The following is a 17911-nucleotide window of genomic DNA, read 5'->3' as shown; positions in this document are numbered from 1 at the left end:
GGCAGATATATTATTGCACTGACTGCTGCCAAGAGAGCCGCGATGACTGCATCTTTCCCACGCTCTGCAGTTGCGCCAGCTGGCCGCAGCGTGCTGTCGGTTTTACCGCGCAGCGCGTCTCTATATGATTTCGGCCATGAGCCTGTTGGGGAGGGTTGGGTCGTGGTTCCAGTCCCCTTTGCGCGGCTCCCGCACGCGACCCTGCTCGCTTTGGATTCGTCCAATCTCTTCTCCAATGAGAGGCCGCGCCTCTCCAGACGCCCCGCCTCCTCTCCTCGCATTTCTCTCCTGGCGCGCGACGCCAGAGGGGCGTGTTGCGCTTATTTCCTCTCTGTGCCATGCAGCAACACACCGCGGCGCTCATTCACGACGAGCTCCAAGCCAGCACACACATATACACGGATGGCTCTGTGGCCCCTGGCGGCACCTCTGTCACTGCTGCATGTGTCTTCCCTGCTCTCAATCTCACCAGACAATGCCGCATTCCATTCCGCGCCTCCTCTACCACGGCCGAGCTCGCCGCTCTCAACTTGGCTGCAGATGTCGTTCTAGAACGACCCTGGCTCAATCCAGTCGCCATACTTTGCGACTCGAAAGCTGCTCTCATGCAGCTAAACCAACACCACACCCGTCATCACCCCGTGGTACAAATTCTCGACCGCAAGCTTCGCGCTCACAAAGATCGCGGCACAAACGTCTCGCTCCACTGGATCCCCGCCCATGTCGGGATAACTGGGAACGAGCGGGCTGACACCCTGGCTAAGCGGCCTCACAACCAGGATGTTCCCATCTCTTCAGATGTCACAAAGTTTGACACCGCCCACCTCGCCATCTACGAAACCGTCCTTTCTCGACACCCCGACGAGCGTGTTGCTTCACACAAGCCACCTCGCCCTCTTCATTGCGTCGATTTCTCAGTCCACGACCGAGCCACGCTCCTTAAAATGCGCATTGGCTGTGTGTGGACGGCAGAGGGAATCCACCAACTTCGCGGCGTTGGCGACCCTTCCTGTCAAGAATGTGGTGGAGTTGAAACCCTCTCACATCTCATCTGCGACTGCCCAAGCTTTAATGGCCCCAGACAGTCTCTACGTGCCGGTTTTCGCGAGCTCGCTCTTCCTTCAGCATCTGTTGACAACATTCTCTTTCCAAATGGCCCGCGTGTAAGAACACGGCGCGCCTTGAAGCTCGTTCTTCGTTTTCTCGAAGAAACTACACTAAGATAGCGACTATAGCTCTCTAAACATCATTTTAGCACAAGACAATTCTCTATTTCATGCAAAATTAACCTACAGCCCTCAATTCCGAGCGCTCGCTCTCCCATTGGCTCACACACGCGCCCCTCAGTCAATCAGCTATCTCGCGTCCCTTGAATGCTGGATTTCAGCATATTTTCCTCTTTCCGACTTCTGGGCGAGATTTTGTCCTTCTTTTGCCTCCAATTCCTTTCACCCTGGCCCTTTTCATCACTATCTTTTCTATTTCATGGATATTAAGCCCACAGCACTCGATTTCGAGCGCTTACTTTTCCCATTGGCTCCCTCGCTCGCCTCTATCAGCCAATCAGCGTCTGCGCCTCCCACCGGTCCGCGCGTGTCCCGTGAATGAGGATCACCGCCTCCGTTCACAAGCATGCCATTGCCGACATCACCTCCAACCTCGAGGAGGCACGTCACTCCCGCCAGGTGGTCTGCCTTGCACTCCTGGATGTGCAGGGCGCATTTGACAACGTCACGCACGAGGCAGTCCTCGAGGCTGTCGACTGCCTTGGCGTGTCCGGCAACCTCCGGGAGTACGTCCGAGGATTCCTCTGCGACCGCTCCAGCTGCATCCGGGTGGGAGGAGCCACCAGCGCACCCCAGCCGCTCACGAGAGGAGTTCCCCAGGGCAGCGTGCTGAGCCCCATGCTCTTCAACCTAGTGATGGCGGAGCTTCCCCGCTGCCTTCCGGAAGGTCTGTCCCTCCCTGTCCGCATCGCCATCTATGCGGACGACCTTGCCCTCTGGTGCTACGGGCCACGGCGCCAGCGGGTACAGGTCATCCGGAATGTGCAGCGGGCCATCACCAGGGTGAGCTCCTACCTGGAACGGGTGGGCCTGCGGCTCTCCGCCACCAAGACCGAGGCCATGCTGCTCAACACCCGCCCAGGAGCACGCCCAGGGAAGACAGCCCTGAGCATTGCGGGACGGGAACTACCGTGGCGGCACTCCTGCCGTTACCTGGGCCTGCTCATTGACCGCCACCTCACGTGGCAACCTGCGGTCAAGGCATTCACGAGGCAGGCATCCCGGGTCCGTGGCGCCATCCGGAGGCTCCTGGCGGGTGGGAGAGGCATCACCCCAAGCATGGGCCTTCAGTTCCACCAGGCCATGGCAGGGGCGCAATTCCTTTACGCCCTCCCCCTCATCCAGCTCACCACCAGGCAGCAGCTGACCATTGAACGCTGCCAGAGGGCCGCCATCCGCCTCACGGGGTTCCCAGGTCCCTGAGACACTGGCAGAGGCCGGGGTATGGCCCATGGAGCTCCAGGCCCAGAGGGAGCACTCCGCCACGTGGGGCGGCTCCACCTTGCCCCAGACGGACGTCCCCTCCTGGAACGCCTCCTCAGCTGCCCCCACTCACGCATGGGGAAGACCGCCATTGCCTTCGAACAACTGGTGGGAGGGCAGAGAGAGCATCTACCTACCCCTCCACGGCCTGACCAGGGACATCAGTTCCGGGTCCTCCTGCCAGCACGAGGGGCCAGGCCCAAGCGCCAGACACCTGCGGTCGGCCTCCGTGAGGAGGCAGCGGAAACCATGGAGGAGGACCTGGCTGGCTGCACACAGTTGTTCACGGACGGCTCCGTCCTGAAGGGGGCCTGCCCATCTGCAGCGGCTGCCTGCATCTCACCTGCCCTGGGCGAAACAAGGCAGGCGAGACTCCCTTCGTGGCCAGCTCCACCACAGCCGAGCTGGCAGCCCTGCACCTGGCGGCGGACATCCTGGATGCACGGCCTGCTGTACAGTCTGTGGCCATCTTGTCCGACTCCAGGGTGGCCCTCCAGCTCCTGCAGGAGCCCCGGTGCCGACTCCCCATTGTCTGCAAGCTGGCGGCGCGGCTTAACACCCTCTGCTCCCGCGGCTGCTCCATCTCCCTGGCCTGGGTCCCCAGCCATGTGGGAGTTCAGGGTAACGAGGCTGCCGATGCCCTGGCCAAGGCAGCCCACGAGGCCTCCTCGCCCTGCTGCACCTAAGTCGTCCCCCTGGACGCTGCCCGCTCCATCACGGAGCGGCTACTCCTTCTAGAACACCCCGACACCAGGGTTGCCCAAGGGACACCCCCCTCGCTCCTGCCGGACAAGGGGCTTGCAAGACGGGAGAGGTCCCTCCTGCTCCGTGTGGGCTGCGCATGGACCGGTGCAAGGCTCTTCCGCAAGGGCCTGGCTACCTGTGCAGACTGCCCCCGCTGTGGTCACCTGGAGGAGACAATAGAACACCTGTGCAGTTGTCCTGCCCTGGCCGCACAACAGGCTAGGCTCTCAGCTGGCTACCGGGCAATGGGTCTCCCAGCTGACACGGCAAGTGCCCTGCTCTTCCCGTCCGGACCCAACACCAGCAAGGCCCTTCGGTCCCTCCTTACCTTCCTGGAGGACAGGGGCTTGGACAGCTACTGCTAGTCCTCGGCGGCTGATGACAGCGACGGCGCCTCTAAAGACGCTCCTCTTTCCCTTCCCTTTACTTCTTTCTTAACCCCTCTACCTATCCTCCTCCCTATCTGCACGCCGGCAGTGGTGGTGGCGATAACTCGCCAGTCACAGGCCCGTGCCAGTTTCCTTTCCTCTTGCTTCATGCACTTACTACTACTACTATGTTCACAAGCTGGGGGGGAGTTCTCTCTCAGCTGCGGAAGTGAGCGGCCGCGCGTTCGACTGCTCCTTCGGGTCGCCCGCGCTTCGCCTGTCCGAGCCCTCTCGCCTGAGCAGCGACCCTCCTCGCCCATCTAGGGGAGGGCGCGCTCCTTCTACCCTCGCGCGCCGCTATTGGCTGGCGCGCCGGCGAATCCCCGCGCTCCCTGTGCTGCTCGCCGAAGCCCCGCCCTCCCGGAAAATTCCTCCTCGCGCCTGCTCGACAGTCGCCCCCCAGCCTCCAGAGAGGCAGGTCGCGCCGGCGGCCGGGCTCTCTCCCGCTGCCCGCAACGTGCTCGCGCTGCCATGGACGCCACGCGCGGCACCCCCCGTCGCAGCTCCAGTGTATGTTGCGACCCCGAGACCTTCCTGCGGCACCTGGAGAACAGCGCCCACTTCCTTCTTGCTGCGCATCGCCAGAAGCAGCGGCTATTGGAAGCGGCCTCCTCCCTCAAGGTGCCCAGGCCCCGCAGCCCCTCCCCACCAACCAAAGAGGCTGCCTTTTCACCAGCGGTCACCCGCCAGCGCTCGAGGGCAGCTGACTTCCTGAAGGATGCCAGGCCTGCTGCCCAGCCACCCTGCAAGAAAGGCAAGGGAAGAAAGGGTGCTGCCCGCCCCCCTCCACTAAAGGGGACAGTGGCACCCAGCCACACACCATCCCCGGATCCCGCACAGCAAGCTCTGAAGGCTCAGGAGGAGCCCACCACTGCCCTGACCCCCCCCTCCTCGTCGGGGCCCTTGGTGGATCTTCCTGCAACAGCCTCCTCCTCCCAGGCCTCCAACCCGCCAGCAGTCAGGAAGGAGGCTCCTGTCAACGTGGGGCAAGACATCACCTGCCCACTAGTGGGGGCTTCCCCACTAAAGCCTTCCCTGGCCACCACCCTCACAGGGCAACAAGACCCCCACCCTGCCACTCACCAGGGAGACCAAGAGGGGCCGTGGAGGCTACAGCAGACCAAGAAAAAACGCCGTGGACCACGCCGCCTGCAGCTACAGCCCGAGCATCATGCCAACATCACGGGCACGGTGCTCTTCCGGCTCCGGGCATTCAAGGGTGCCTTTGCGGGCCAATGCCGCTTCGCCATAGCACAGGAGGCAAGTGCGCACTCTGGGGTCGTCTCAGTCCGTGTAAATGAGCGACGCAACATTGTCGCCGTGGACGCGGGCTCCCCAGAGTGCTTGGCCGAGCTCCTCCAAAAGTCCTCCCTGGCAGGCATCGAGGTCCGGGCCCGCAAGGCGGCGGACAAAAACATGTCAGTAAAGTTTCGCCTTCTCTTTCTTCTACCAAAAGAAGCGAATAGGTTCTTTTTCTCTTCTTTCTTCTGCACCAGGGGTGCCCCGTCGGAGACGGCTTGTTATTACTTGAAGGCTGAAGGTCTATAGGAGATGATACTTGCAAACAACAGAGAACTTGCAGGGGATATAACCTGAAGCTTTATATACAATAGTTTAAATATATATACAAGTTGAGCAGTGAGCACCACAACAACATGGAATTAGCTAACATTTAGGGGAGGCCCCTACTCGGCATAGCCGAAGATGCGTTACATCTATCTCCGTAGCCCAGAACCTCTCTTCCGGGCTCCGGGACCCAGTTTTAAAGACACATGGGCCCGGCCCACATTCATCACCATCCAATCGTGTCAAACCCTTAACACGATTGGTTTTTAGCCGCGTGGTCCGCCCTCCAACTTCCTTAAGGCACACAACTCTCTCTCAAATGTACATATTGTAAAAAGGGCATTATTTTCCCTTAAACCACCGTACATTCCGAGAATTCATACACATACGGATTGGCCCCCCGGGTTACGTGCCCCGCCCCACACTTCCACCGTAGTAAACAAACTCTCTCCCCTATGGAAAGAAAAAGCAAAACACATAACAACATGTCAAAACACTGCCACGGGTAGGTTTGTCTCCCCAGTCCCCGTGACCTTGACGCTTCCCGGCACTAGGGCAATTGTCGGCCCCAACCCAGCTGCGACTGTCGCAAACATCGCCCGGGAGCGCAGATCCACTTTCCGATAAGAGTCGGATCACAATGGACTGCCGAAGCCACCAGTTGTCCTCCGGGGTCGGGGCGGCGACATAAGTCAAGCGGCCGCCACTGTCCTCAATTAAGCAGGTGTCAGTGCTCGTCCTGTGCGGCCCGTTTCTTGAGCCCGCGTTGTCGTCGAGCCTCGGGGCTATCCCGGACGCCAGCCAGCTGCACCGCAGCCCACAGCTCCCATTCATCCGGACGCACCGGACCCCGCCTCGTTCGGCAGTGTTCTCTTCTCAAAAGAAAAGCGGTCGAACCTCCGAACGAAGCGTCCGAAACTTAATTGGACCGCAAGTGGTGTTTGTGACGCCGCGGTGAGCTGTCGGCGTAAGATGAAACGGCGGCTTAACCTTTTTTTGCTCTTGGTTCTTTGTGCACTGGCACACAGCGGCCCCGGCGAGGAACGCGCGTCCTTCCCCAAAAGGGGACAATGGGAGGCTTGGGTGAGCCCGCTTTGCTGCCGGCTGCTGCCCGCTATGCGCTCTCCTCGCAGCCCCACCCCCCCCCCCCCGCCGGGGGCTCTCCGGGTTCTGCAGCGGCGACACCAAAGGCGACAGAAAGATGGGCGCTCCTAATGAGACCGCGCGCATCCACATATCTCCCTGGGGCCCGCTCAACGACGAAGCCCCCCTTCCTTAGCCGCGAAGAAAGGAGGGGGGAGGGGGGGAATAAACACCCATGGCGCATGCTAGCCCTCTACAACGTCCTTCGGCTTCGTCCATGGGGTGCCCGCGGACATACCAGACGAGGAGCTGCCGGCTGCCCTGGAGGCCCCAACACCCATCCTGGCAGTCCACAGGGGACAAGGCACGACCCTCCACATCCGGTTTGATGCTCCGGTCCCGCCTCCCCACGTGGCCCTCTACAAGTTGCGGCTACCTGTCCGTCCCGCACGACCACGGCCCATCCAGTGTGGCCGATGCGGCCGCCTGGACCACGTGACGGCCAGCTGCCGGGAGACGCCACGATGCAGGCGGTGTGGCAAACCACATTCCACGGATCGATGCAGCGCTACGGAGCCCCGCTGTACCAACTGTGGAGGCCACCACCCTGCCAACTACCCCTCCTGTCCCCGCTGGCAGGAGGAAAGGCAGGTCGCCGTGGCCGTGGCGGCCTCTCGAGAGCCTGTCTCACGGAGGGCTATTCGAGCACAGATCCGGGCCGATCCAGAACAACGGACCTATGCCCAGGCCCTCACCTCCACGCCACCAGGGGCGGCCCCTTCCATTCCCGCGCCAGCAGAGCCCGCTGCCTGCCCATCCTCTCCTCCCCAGAGCAGTCCATCCGCACTGAGCAGCCAACTGGAGGAGCTCACTAAGACCCTGGCAGCCACTCTCCAGGCACTCACGAGGCTGCTCCCGGCAGTCCCCCTGCAACCACCCAGCTTGGCTCAGGGGCTGCAGCAACCGCAGAACCATCATGGGTAGTTCCCCAAGGATGACCCCCAGGCCACGGGTCCTCCAATGGAACTGCCGAGCGCTCCGCCCCCGCCTCGCTGAGCTCAATAACCGTCTCCTGCTGGAGGAGTATGATGTCCTGGCGCTCCAGGAGGTGTACCTGCCAAGGGACAAGCTCCATCTACCAGGCTTCATGGGCTATGGCAGCAAAACATCCTGCCTACCTGCACGGCTGACCCATGCCTGGTGGAGGACCACCCCCCGGGACCATCCCGGGCAGCCATCTTCGTCCGCCGGACCCTGGCCCAGGCAGAGATTCTGGTGAGTGATGCGGTAGTGGCCCCAATGGAGCTCGTCTGTGTGAGGGTGAGGCTGGGTCGAGTTGACACAGCTGTGGCAAGTGTATATGTGCGTCCCAAGACCCCTTGGGAGGCCGAATCCTTGCCGCAGCTGGTCGGTCTCATGGCGGCGACTGCCTGCTCTGCGGGGACTTCAACGCGGCACATCCGCGGTGGGGATCCCGCAGGGCAGACCGCCGCGGCCGTGATCTAGTTGCGGCTCTCCGTGGCACAGGGCTCCATGTTCTGAACACTGGGGTCCCCACGTTTGTCCGTAGAGGGGGCGTCCGAACGTGCATAGATCTATCAATTGGGTCTACGCGCTGTGTTTATGGATGGCATCCCTCTCCAGACACGTGGGGTTCGGACCACTACCCCATCACTCTGGCGCCAAAACCGGGGAAGAGAGTGGACGGACGGCAATGCAGGGTGGTCCACTGGGACAAGTTCAGGGACCTCCTCCGCAACTTCCAGCAGCAGGACGACATCCTCGCGCACGTGGCGCGTTGTGCTGAGGCAGCCACCATCTGCTGCGAGGTCCCGCCTGTCGTGAGTGTTCGACGAGCTCGGAGAAGAACGACCCTTCAGACGGGTGGCTGAGAACAGAAAAGCATTTATTTTAGAAAGGGACGGGCGAGCAGGGGGCTCGCCCTCCGACGGGCGCCGGGAGAGGAGGGCGCGTCCGCTCTTTCACATTACTTGGCGCCCGGCTGTTACACTAGCCGGCGGCACACCACATCCCCCTCCGTTAGCCGATACCACGGCGATGCCCCCGAAACGGTCCGGCACAAAGACACTACGCCCGGAGCGAGTCACGGCAACTGGCGCCCTTGCAGCCGCAGCTTGAGTGCAGTGTGATGTCTCGGGCGGTGAGTTACTGCCGCGCTGCGGTCGAGCTCCCCCGTCGTCCTCTGTCGGCGACGCTCTTGGTGTTAATAGCCAGTCTTCATCGTCGTAGTCCAGGAAAGCGGGAGAAGGAGGCGGCGTCGTTCGACTCTGCGATGGCTTCCAGGAAACCAGCATCCGCCGATTGCGGCGCACGGTCCCGCGGCTTGTCTTTACCCAGTATGACCGTGGGGTCCCGGCTTGCTCTACTATTTCCCCCTCGCAGTCGAAGTCTCTCACCCAAACTTGGGTCTTGGGCGGGAGTACCGGCAGCTCTCTGGCGGCGTGTCGCGAGTTGAAATTTCGCCTCTGTTGCTCCTTGGTTTCGCGATCCTTTGCGGCTGCCTGCTTGCTCTCGCTACCCCGCTGTGCGAAGAGAGCGGGAAATGTCGGAACACGTGTGCGCAGCCGTCGTCCCATGAGCAGTTTCGAAGGGCTGAAGCCTGTTGGTCCCGGCGTGTCTCTGTAGGCCAGCAACGCAAGATAAGGATCTTCAGCCTTCTTCAGCAGGCGTTTTACTGTTTGCACCGCTCGCTCTGCTTCCCCGTTGGCTTGCGGATGTAAGGGGCTGCTCGTGATGTGGGTAAAACCGTACGTCTTCGCGAATTTCGCAAACTCCGAGCACGAAAACTGAGGGCCGTTGTCGGAAACCACAGTCACGGGAATTCCATGACGAGCGAAAAAGCTCTTGAGGTGGTTTATAACTGCGTCTGCTGTTGTGGAAGCTAGAAGCGCTATCTCCGGGTACCGAGAGTGGTAGTCCACACAGATGAGGTACGGCTTGCCACGAAGTTGAAAGAGATCTATGCCCACCATGTTCCAAGGCAGCTCGGGAATTGATGTTGGCAGGAGTGGCTCAGCATTTTGCTGACGCGTTTTAGCGCAGATTTGACAGTTAGAGACGACTTGGCGGAGTTCACTGGATAACCCCGGCCACCACACAGACTGCCTGGCTCTGGCTCTGCAGCGCTCGATTCCTTGATGCCCCTCGTGTAGGCGGGCGAGAATTTCTCCTCTCATATGTTGAGGAATAACCAAGCGTGTTCCATATAGCAAGTAGCCATCGTTTTGGGATAGACTTGCTTGGTGTTGCCAGAATGGTGACAAAGCAGCGGGAACTTTGCGTTTTTCCGGCCATCCATGCACGCAGTACCACCGAAGATGCTGGCAGATTTCGTCTTCGTTTTGTGCTTTCTTGATCGGATCGAAGGCGGAACTTTGAAGTCCGATGACAGCTCCCTTTACGTAGGCACTGACTTCGTCGCAGGTGAGCATTCCTGCTACCAGGTCGCTGGTTACGGGTGCCCTGGACAAAGTGTCGGCCGTTGCAAGGCTTTTCCCTGGCACATACTGCATCGTATAGGTGAAGCGCATCAGGCGCATGCGGAAGCGTTGAATACGTGGCGGCAGCAAATCCAGAGAGGACTTTCCCAGAAGGGTGATCAAAGGCTGATGGTCAGTCTGGAATGTTGCCGTGAGTCCACGGATGTATTCTTCAAAGCGTTCGGCTGCCCATGTCAGTGCCAAGGCTTCCTTTTCAACCTGAGCATAGCGCGTTTCTGCCGTTGTTAGGGATCTCGAGGCGTATGCAACTGGGCGTTCACATCCATCTGGCTGCGTTTGTAGCAGGACTGCACCCAAACCATGGGCTGATGCATCCGCTGACAGTGTTGTAGGGTAGTCTGGATGATACTTGGCTAAGCACTTCTCTGAACACAGGAGGTCTTTGATGCTCATGAACGCTACTTCCTGAGCAGGCCCCCAGGTCCACTCTGATGTCTTTTTGAGGAGGTCTCGAAGCGGTGCGGTTTTCTCGGCCAGACATGGCAGAAACCTTGCCAAATGATTCACCATTCCCAAGATCCTCCGGACTCCGGCGACGTCTTTTGGCGGAGGAAGTGACTTGACTGCCTCAACTTTTTTAGGGTCGGGACGGATACCTCGGCGGTTTATGACGCATCCCAGGAAGGTCACCTCGTTAACACTGAAAAGACATTTTGTGCGGTTGAGGGTGAATCCCGATGAAGCGAGTTGCTTTAGCGTCGCGTCTAGGTTCTTGTCATGCTCCGCTTGGTCGCGGCCAAAAACTAGAATATCGTCCATGAGATTGACTACTCCAGTCAGTCCACTGAGAGTTTCGGACATGCGTTTTTGAAAGTATTCCGGCGCTGACGTGATACCGAAGGGAAGTCTGGTGAAACAGAACCGCCCTATCGGCGTGATAAAAGTAGTCAGCTCTTGGCATGCCGGAGAAAGAGGAATTTGGTGAAATCCCGAGTTGGCATCAAGTCGAGAAAATACTGTCGCCTCACCTAGCAGTGCAAGTGACTGTTCCACTGACGGAAGAGGAAACCTTTCTCTGAGGACCGATGAATTGAGGCGAGTGAAATCCACGCAGATTCGGACTCCTCCTGACGGCTTCACAACGGGAACGATTCCGGCACACCAGTCCGTAGGGCCTTCAACAGGACGAATAACCCCTTGCTCCCTCATCTTGAGTATTTCCTGCTCCACTGCTTTTCGTAGCGGTACAGGAATGCGCCTCGCTACAGTCACGGAGTACGGCACGGCTGTCGGCTCGAGACGAATGGTGTACTCGCCCGGCAACTGACCTAGTCCGCAGAAAAGTTGGGAGTAACGCTCCTCAATGCGTTCGGTTGCGCACAGGAACTTCACCAAGCCCAAAGCCTCTATGGCAGGTAATCCAAGGAGCGGGTGCTTAAGATGTTGAACGACGTAGATGACTTGGTCGGATCTTCGCGTCTTCCATTTGATAGTTGCGCCAAATTTTCCGACAACTTGAAGCGCTTTCCCCGTCGGTCCTGCCAAAGTTTCTTTTACCGGATGGAGATCTCTGGGAACTGCGGCAAAATTTGCAGGCACAACGGAGACTTGAGCCCCTGTGTCAATCTTGGCAACCAATGGAAATCCGTTAATGCCGACTTCGACGAGCCTGATGTCGTTCTGAGCAGTGGCTGGTTGATGGACAGCGCCGAGAAAAAGTGCTGAGGTTTCCTGCTCGAGTGTTGAGACTTCTTTACAGGGAAACTTTCTGCAGACGCGAGCGTAATGTCCCTTACTTTTGCATCTTGAGCACTTTTCGGATTTAGCCGGACACGAAGGACGAGGGTGAGGCGTTCCCCCGCAGTAGCTGCAAGACTGGCTGGTCGTCTTTGCGAAACTGGCCGGTCGCGTGCGATTTTTTCCCTTGTGCTTTGCGCGGGCAACAGCATCCAAAGCAATGCCTTCCGTCTTGACCGATGGGCTTCCCTCCGCGGCTTGAAGTTGAAGTAGCTGCTGTTGATGATGCACTGTTTCCTTCTGTCGAGCCTTGGAGAGAGCTTTGACGAGGGTGAGGTCGGCATCCAGCTGCAACGCTTCTGACAGCCTTTTATCACGGAGGCCCAAGACAAAACGGTCGCGGATGAGTCGATCCCGCAGTTCACCGTAATCGCACCTGTCCGCCATGTTGTACAGCACAGTGACGTATTGGTCAACCGTCTCTGTGGGCTCCTGTTCACGCCGGTTGAAGCACGCTGATTCGTAGACAACGTTCTTTGTCTGAACGAAGTGCGAATCGAACTTCTCCTTGACGAGGTCGTAGTTCTTTGCGTCTTCCGCGGAGAGCGAAAACGTGCTGAAGATTTGTCTGGCTTGGCGGCCCATCACGTAGAGCAGAGTCCGCACCTGCGTCTCCTGATCTTGCCTGTTGAGACCGGATGCGTAGCGGTAGTCCTCGAACTCGAGAATCCAGGCTGGCCATTCCGACGCTCGGTCGAAAGTGAAAGCTGTGGGCGGCTTCAGCGCAAAGCCCGAACTCGCAGTTGCTTCTGCCATCACGGTTCCTTCCGACCGCTGAGGACGGCGAGAATCTCTTTAACGAAGCCCTGATCCCACTTCTGACACCATGTCGTGAGTGTTCGACGAGCTCGGAGAAGAACGACCCTTCAGACGGGTGGCTGAGAACAGAAAAGCATTTATTTTAGAAAGGGACGGGCGAGCAGGGGGCTCGCCCTCCGACGGGCGCCGGGAGAGGAGGGCGCGTCCGCTCTTTCACATTACTTGGCGCCCGGCTGTTACACTAGCCGGCGGCACACCACACCGCCCAACCAGCCTGTTCCAGATCTTCAACTCCTCCAGCTGAGGGCTCAACGTCGGCAGGCGGAGCGCAGGGCCCTCCGTACGGACAGGCCGGAGGACTGGACGGCACACAACCGCCTTGATGCGACCTGTCGTCGGACCCACAACCGGCGCCGCAGAGAATCCTGGGAGGGGATATGCGCCTCCTTGGTGGCTGCGAGGGGCAGTGCAAGAGCCTGGCGCCTCTTTCGGGCACTCCTGGAGCCTGCCGTACAACGCGCGCCCTACCTGGCCATCGCAGTGGCAGGGAGACTCACCTACCAGCAGCTGGCTGACAAGCTGGCAGAGGCCCTCCTCCCACGGGAACCCCCTCCATCTGGGCAATACCCCAGGCGGACCAGGGTGCAGGTGGATGCCAGGCAGCGGACATCGAGGCCACCTGCTCCACCCCTTTTACGAGGGCGGAGCTCACCACTGCCCTGCAGCACACAAAGCGCCGCAGTGCCACCGGTCCTGACGGCATCACGTACCAGATGTTGCGGAATCTGGATGATGTCATGCAGGCCAGACTTCTCCAGACCTTCAACGAGGTCTGGACAACGGGATGCCTACCGGAGGCCTGGTGCAAGGCACTGGTCGTCCCAGTGCTCAAGGACGGTAGGCCGCCAACGGACCTGAAATCTTACCGGCCTGTCTCCCTGACCTCAGCCCCGGGGAAGCTCCTGGAGTCCATGGCCCTGGCAAGGCTGGAGTGGATCACCAGAGCCACGGGCTACCTGCCCAAGCAGCAGTCGGGGTTCCGAAGGCATCGCTGCACGGCAGATGCCATTGCCGACATCACCTCCAGCCTCGAGGAGGCGCGTCACTCCTGCCGGGTGGTCTGCCTTGCACTCCTGGATGTGCAGGGCGCGTTCGACAACGTCACGCACGAGGCAATCCTAGAGGCTGTCGACTGCCTTGGCGTGTCCGGCAACCTCCGGGAGTACGTCCGAGGCTTCCTCTGCGACCGCTCCAGCTGCATCCGGGTGGGAGGAGCCACCAGCGCACCCCAGCCGCTCACGAGAGGAGTTCCCCAGGGCAGCGTGCTGAGCCCCATGCTCTTCAACCTGGCGATGGCAGAGCTTCCCCGCTGCCTTCCGGAGGGTCTGTCCCTCCCTGTCCGCATCGCCATCTATGCGGACGACCTTGCCCTCTGGTGCTACGGGCCACGGCGCCAGCGGGTACAAGTCATCCGGAATGTGCAGCGGGCCATCACCAGGGTGAGCTCCTACCTGGAACGGGTGGGCCTGCGGCTCTCCGCCACCAAGACCGAGGCCATGCTGCTCAATACCCGCCCAGGAGCACGCCCAGGCAAGACAGCCCTGAGCATTGCGGGACGGGAACTACCGTGGCGGCACTCCTGCCGTTACCTGGGCCTGCTCATTGACCGCCACCTCACGTGGCAACCTGCGGTCAAGGCATTCACGAGGCAGGCATCCCGGGTCCGTGGCGCCATCCGGAGGCTCCTGGCGGGTGGGAGAGGCATCACCCCAAGCATGGGCCTTCAGTTCCACCAGGCCATGGCAGGGGCGCAATTTCTTTACGCCCTCCCCCTCATCCAGCTCACCACCCGGCAGCAGCTGACCATTGAACGCTGCCAGAGGGCCGCCATCCGCCTGTGCCTCGGCCTCCCACGGGGTTCCCAGGTCCCTGCGACGCTGGCAGAGGCCGGGGTATGGCCCATGGAGCTCCAGGCCCAGAGGGCAGCACTCCGCCACGTGGGGCGGCTCCACCTTGCCCCAGACGGACGTCCCCTCCTGGAACGCCTCCTCAGCTGCCCCCACTCACGCATGGGGAAGACCGCCATTGCCTTCGAACAACTGGTGGGAGGGCAGACAGAGCATCTACCTACCCCTCCACGGCCTGACCAGGGACATCAGTTCCGGGTCCTCCTGCCAGCACGAGGGGCCAGGCCCAAGCGCCAGACACCTGCGGTCGTTCTCCGTCAGGAGGCAGCGGAAACCATGGAGGAGGACCTGGCTGGCTGCACACAGTTGTTCACGGACGTCTCCGTCCTGAAGGGGGCCTGCCCATCTGCAGCGGCTGCCTGCATCTCACCTGCCCTGGGCGAAACAAGGCAGGCGAGACTCCCCTTCGTGGCCAGCTTCACCACAGCCGAGCTGGCAGCCCTGCACCTGGCGGCGGACATCCTGGATGCACGGCCTGCTGTACAGTCTGTGGCCATCTTGTCCGACTCCAGGGTGGCCCTCCAGCTCCTGCAGGAGCCCCGGTGCCGACTCCCCATTGTCCGCAAGCTGGCGGCGCGGCTTAACACCCTCTGCTCCCGCGGCTGCTCCATCTCCCTGGCCTGGGTCCCCAGCCATGTGGGAGTTCAGGGCATACGAGGCTGCCGATGCCCTGGCCAAGGCAGCCCACGAGGCCTCCACGCCCTGCTGTACCTCGGTCGTCCCCCTGGACGCTGCCCGCTCCATCACGGAGCGGCTACTCCTTCTGGAACACCCCGACACCAGGGTTGCCCAAGGGACACCCCCCCCCCCCCCGCTCCTGCCGGACAAGGGGCTTGCAAGACGGGAGAGGTCCCTCCTGCTCCGGCTCCGTGTGGGCTGCGCCTGGACCGGGGCAAGGCTCTTCCGCAAGGGCCTGGCTACCTGTGCAGACTGCCCCCGCTGTGGTCACCTGGAGGAGACAATAGAACACCTCCTGTGCAGTTGTCCTGCCCTGGCCGCACAACAGGCTAGGCTCTCAGCTGGCTACCGGGCAATGGGTCTCCCAGCTGACACGGCAAGTGCCCTGCTCTTCGCGTCCGGACCCAACACCAGCAAGGCCCTTGGGTCCCTCCTTACCTTCCTGGAGGACAGGGGCTTGGACAGCTACTGCTAGTCCTCGGCGGCTGATGACAGCGACGGCGCCTCTAAAGACGCTCCTCTTTCCCTTCCCTTTACTTCTTTCTTAACCCCTCTACCTATCCTCCTCCCTATCTGCACGCCGGCAGTGGTGGTGGCGATAACTCGCCAGTCACAGGCCCGTGCCAGTTTCCTTTCCTCTTCCTTCATGCACTTACTACTACTACTACGTTCACAAGCTCACCGCTCGAGGCCAGGGCATCTCCCAGCAAGCCGCGCTGCGTCTATATAACGCCGCAGCCTTGGGGGCGATGCTGTATGCATTGCCGCTCGTCTCGGTGCGCAAGCCATGTTGGAAGAAACTGGAGCTACAACATAGGAAGTCCCGGCGCGTGTACCTCGGTCTACCGCGAACTTCACAGTGCGCCGCAACGCTAGCCGAGGCAGGAGCGTGGCCACTTCAGCTCCAGGCCGCGCGCAGGGCTCTCAATCACATCGATCGGCTCCACCGCGCACCAGACGGCGGCTCGCTGCTACAACGCTTGCGCACGCGCCCTCGTTAACGCATGGGTGCGGCGTTGCTCGAATACGAGACCCTCACCAACGGCTCGCCCCCTTACGACACCTGTGTGCCCTGGCCGGCTGCCACGGAGATACAGCGAGAAATCGTCGGCATCGCGGGAAAGCGGAGCACACCCCTCTGTGCTGTGCAGCAGCTAACCAGGGCCGTCATGCACGAGGAATTACAGGACCATCTCCTCGTGTTTACAGACGGCTCAGTGCTTCGTGACAGCTGCTCGCTCGCAGCGGCCGCCACCATCCCTGCCCTGCGACTGCACAGCCAACAGCACACAAACTATCTGGGTTCTTCCACCGCAGCGGAGCTGGTGGGACTCCAGCTCGGGTTGGAACTCGTGCTCACCATCGTCCCTCCGCCGCCCAAGTGTGCTGTTTTGTGCGACTCCCGCGCCGCCCTCAGCCGGCTGCAGAACATCGGCCGTGGTACCCCGTTAGTGCGCGCAATTCGAGCGTGCCTTGCGCAACTGGCACAGCTGGGATGTGTGGTGCGCGTTCAGTGGGTGCCCGGCCACTGTGGAATCGCCGGCAACGAGGACGCTGACGATCTCGCGACTGCCGCACACCAGCTCCCTTCCAGCAACCTACCTCTCGCGCTGGAGCCGTGCGTGCGGTCATTCAGACTCATCTCCGACGGCAGCACCCCGATCACCGCATCGCAGAAGGTGAGCGCATTCATCACGTCACCGGCTGTCGCTCGCTCACGCGGGCGCAGCGCGCAATGATCCTTCGACTGCGAATTGGATGCTTGTGGAACGGGGAACGACGTGCGCGCCACGGGTTCGCGACGAGTGCAGCGTGTGTCGGGTGTGGTGCTGACGAAACACTCGAACACTTGCTACTTCGCTGCACCGCGCTCATAGATGCCCGTCGCGACATGCTTGCGGCCTACCGGGCGCTGGGCATCCTGCCAGACTCCCTCGCATTGTTATTGTGGCCGCAAGGCAGTGCGCGCACTCGCGAGCGAACATTGGTGAGCCTCTGTGTTTTCCTCGAACAGGCGGGCTTGACGTCCCGTCTGTTCTCCGCCAGGTAGTTGCGTGCAGTGACGCGAACGTTCCACGCGCGCTACATTGGACGATGAACAGCTGGACGCCCCCACTCCAGCTGTTTTGTGCTATGTGTCGTGCGCGCGTGATGGACCAGCTATCGCCCAGATCAACACGCGCGTGCGACCTGTATATATGTATATTTTAATCTGGTTGTCGTGCGCGTGTGACGGAGCAGCGTTCGCTCAGAGCTCCACGCGCGTGCGCATTGTACATATGTATTCTTAACCTTGTAGCCGCGCGCGTATGATGGAGAACGCTCGCGCATATCTCCACGCGCGTGCGCATTGTATATATGTATATTTTGACTTGTAGATATGTAAATAGCCTCATTGAAAGTGTACCCCTCCCCCTGTCCTTTCTACTGTCCCCTCACCACTTTTCTTACACTTCTAACTCTGCCTGCTATCCTATATTTCGCTGCCCCAGCTCAGGTGCTTCCTGTCGCGATAGCAGATGCCGGGGCAGCAAATATTTTTTTATCTTCCGTATCAAATGCACAATAAATAACCACTACTAATACTATATTTTCTTATTCCGCCTTTTTGGCCGTAATTTTATCCCTTGCTTGCCTTCATTGCCATTCACCCGGACCCTTTTCATCACTATCCTTTCATTCCACCTTCCCTAAACACGGCGCAAGGGCGGTGATTCCCTCACAGAGGAGACAGTTGAACGCGCCGTGTCCCCACATTTCAAACCATTTTCATCAAGAACCACAAGAAGAAGGCGCGCGACGCCTGTCAAGAATGTGGTGGAGTTGAAACCCTCTCACACCTCATCTGCGACTGCCCAAGCTTTAATGGCCCCAGACAG

At 60.4% G+C, this 17911-nt stretch overlaps 3 pseudogenes; all 3 read left to right on the top strand.

Moving 5' to 3' along the window:
• The first annotated feature begins 1991 nt into the window (after positions 1 to 1991).
• Positions 1992 to 3658, top strand: LOC149338392 (uncharacterized; annotated as a pseudogene).
• A 3688-nt stretch (positions 3659 to 7346) lies between these two features.
• On the top strand, positions 7347 to 15507 carry LOC149338391 (uncharacterized; annotated as a pseudogene).
• A 175-nt stretch (positions 15508 to 15682) lies between these two features.
• On the top strand, positions 15683 to 17311 carry LOC149338390 (uncharacterized; annotated as a pseudogene).
• The last annotated feature ends 600 nt before the right edge of the window (positions 17312 to 17911 follow it).

The sequence above is a fragment of the Amblyomma mixtum genome, chromosome 6 (assembly GCF_055824585.1).
Source record: "Amblyomma mixtum isolate Tamu chromosome 6, ASM5582458v1, whole genome shotgun sequence".
NCBI classification, from domain to species: Eukaryota; Metazoa; Arthropoda; class Arachnida; order Ixodida; family Ixodidae; genus Amblyomma; species Amblyomma mixtum.
This window is presented reverse-complemented; position numbering and strand designations above follow the sequence as displayed.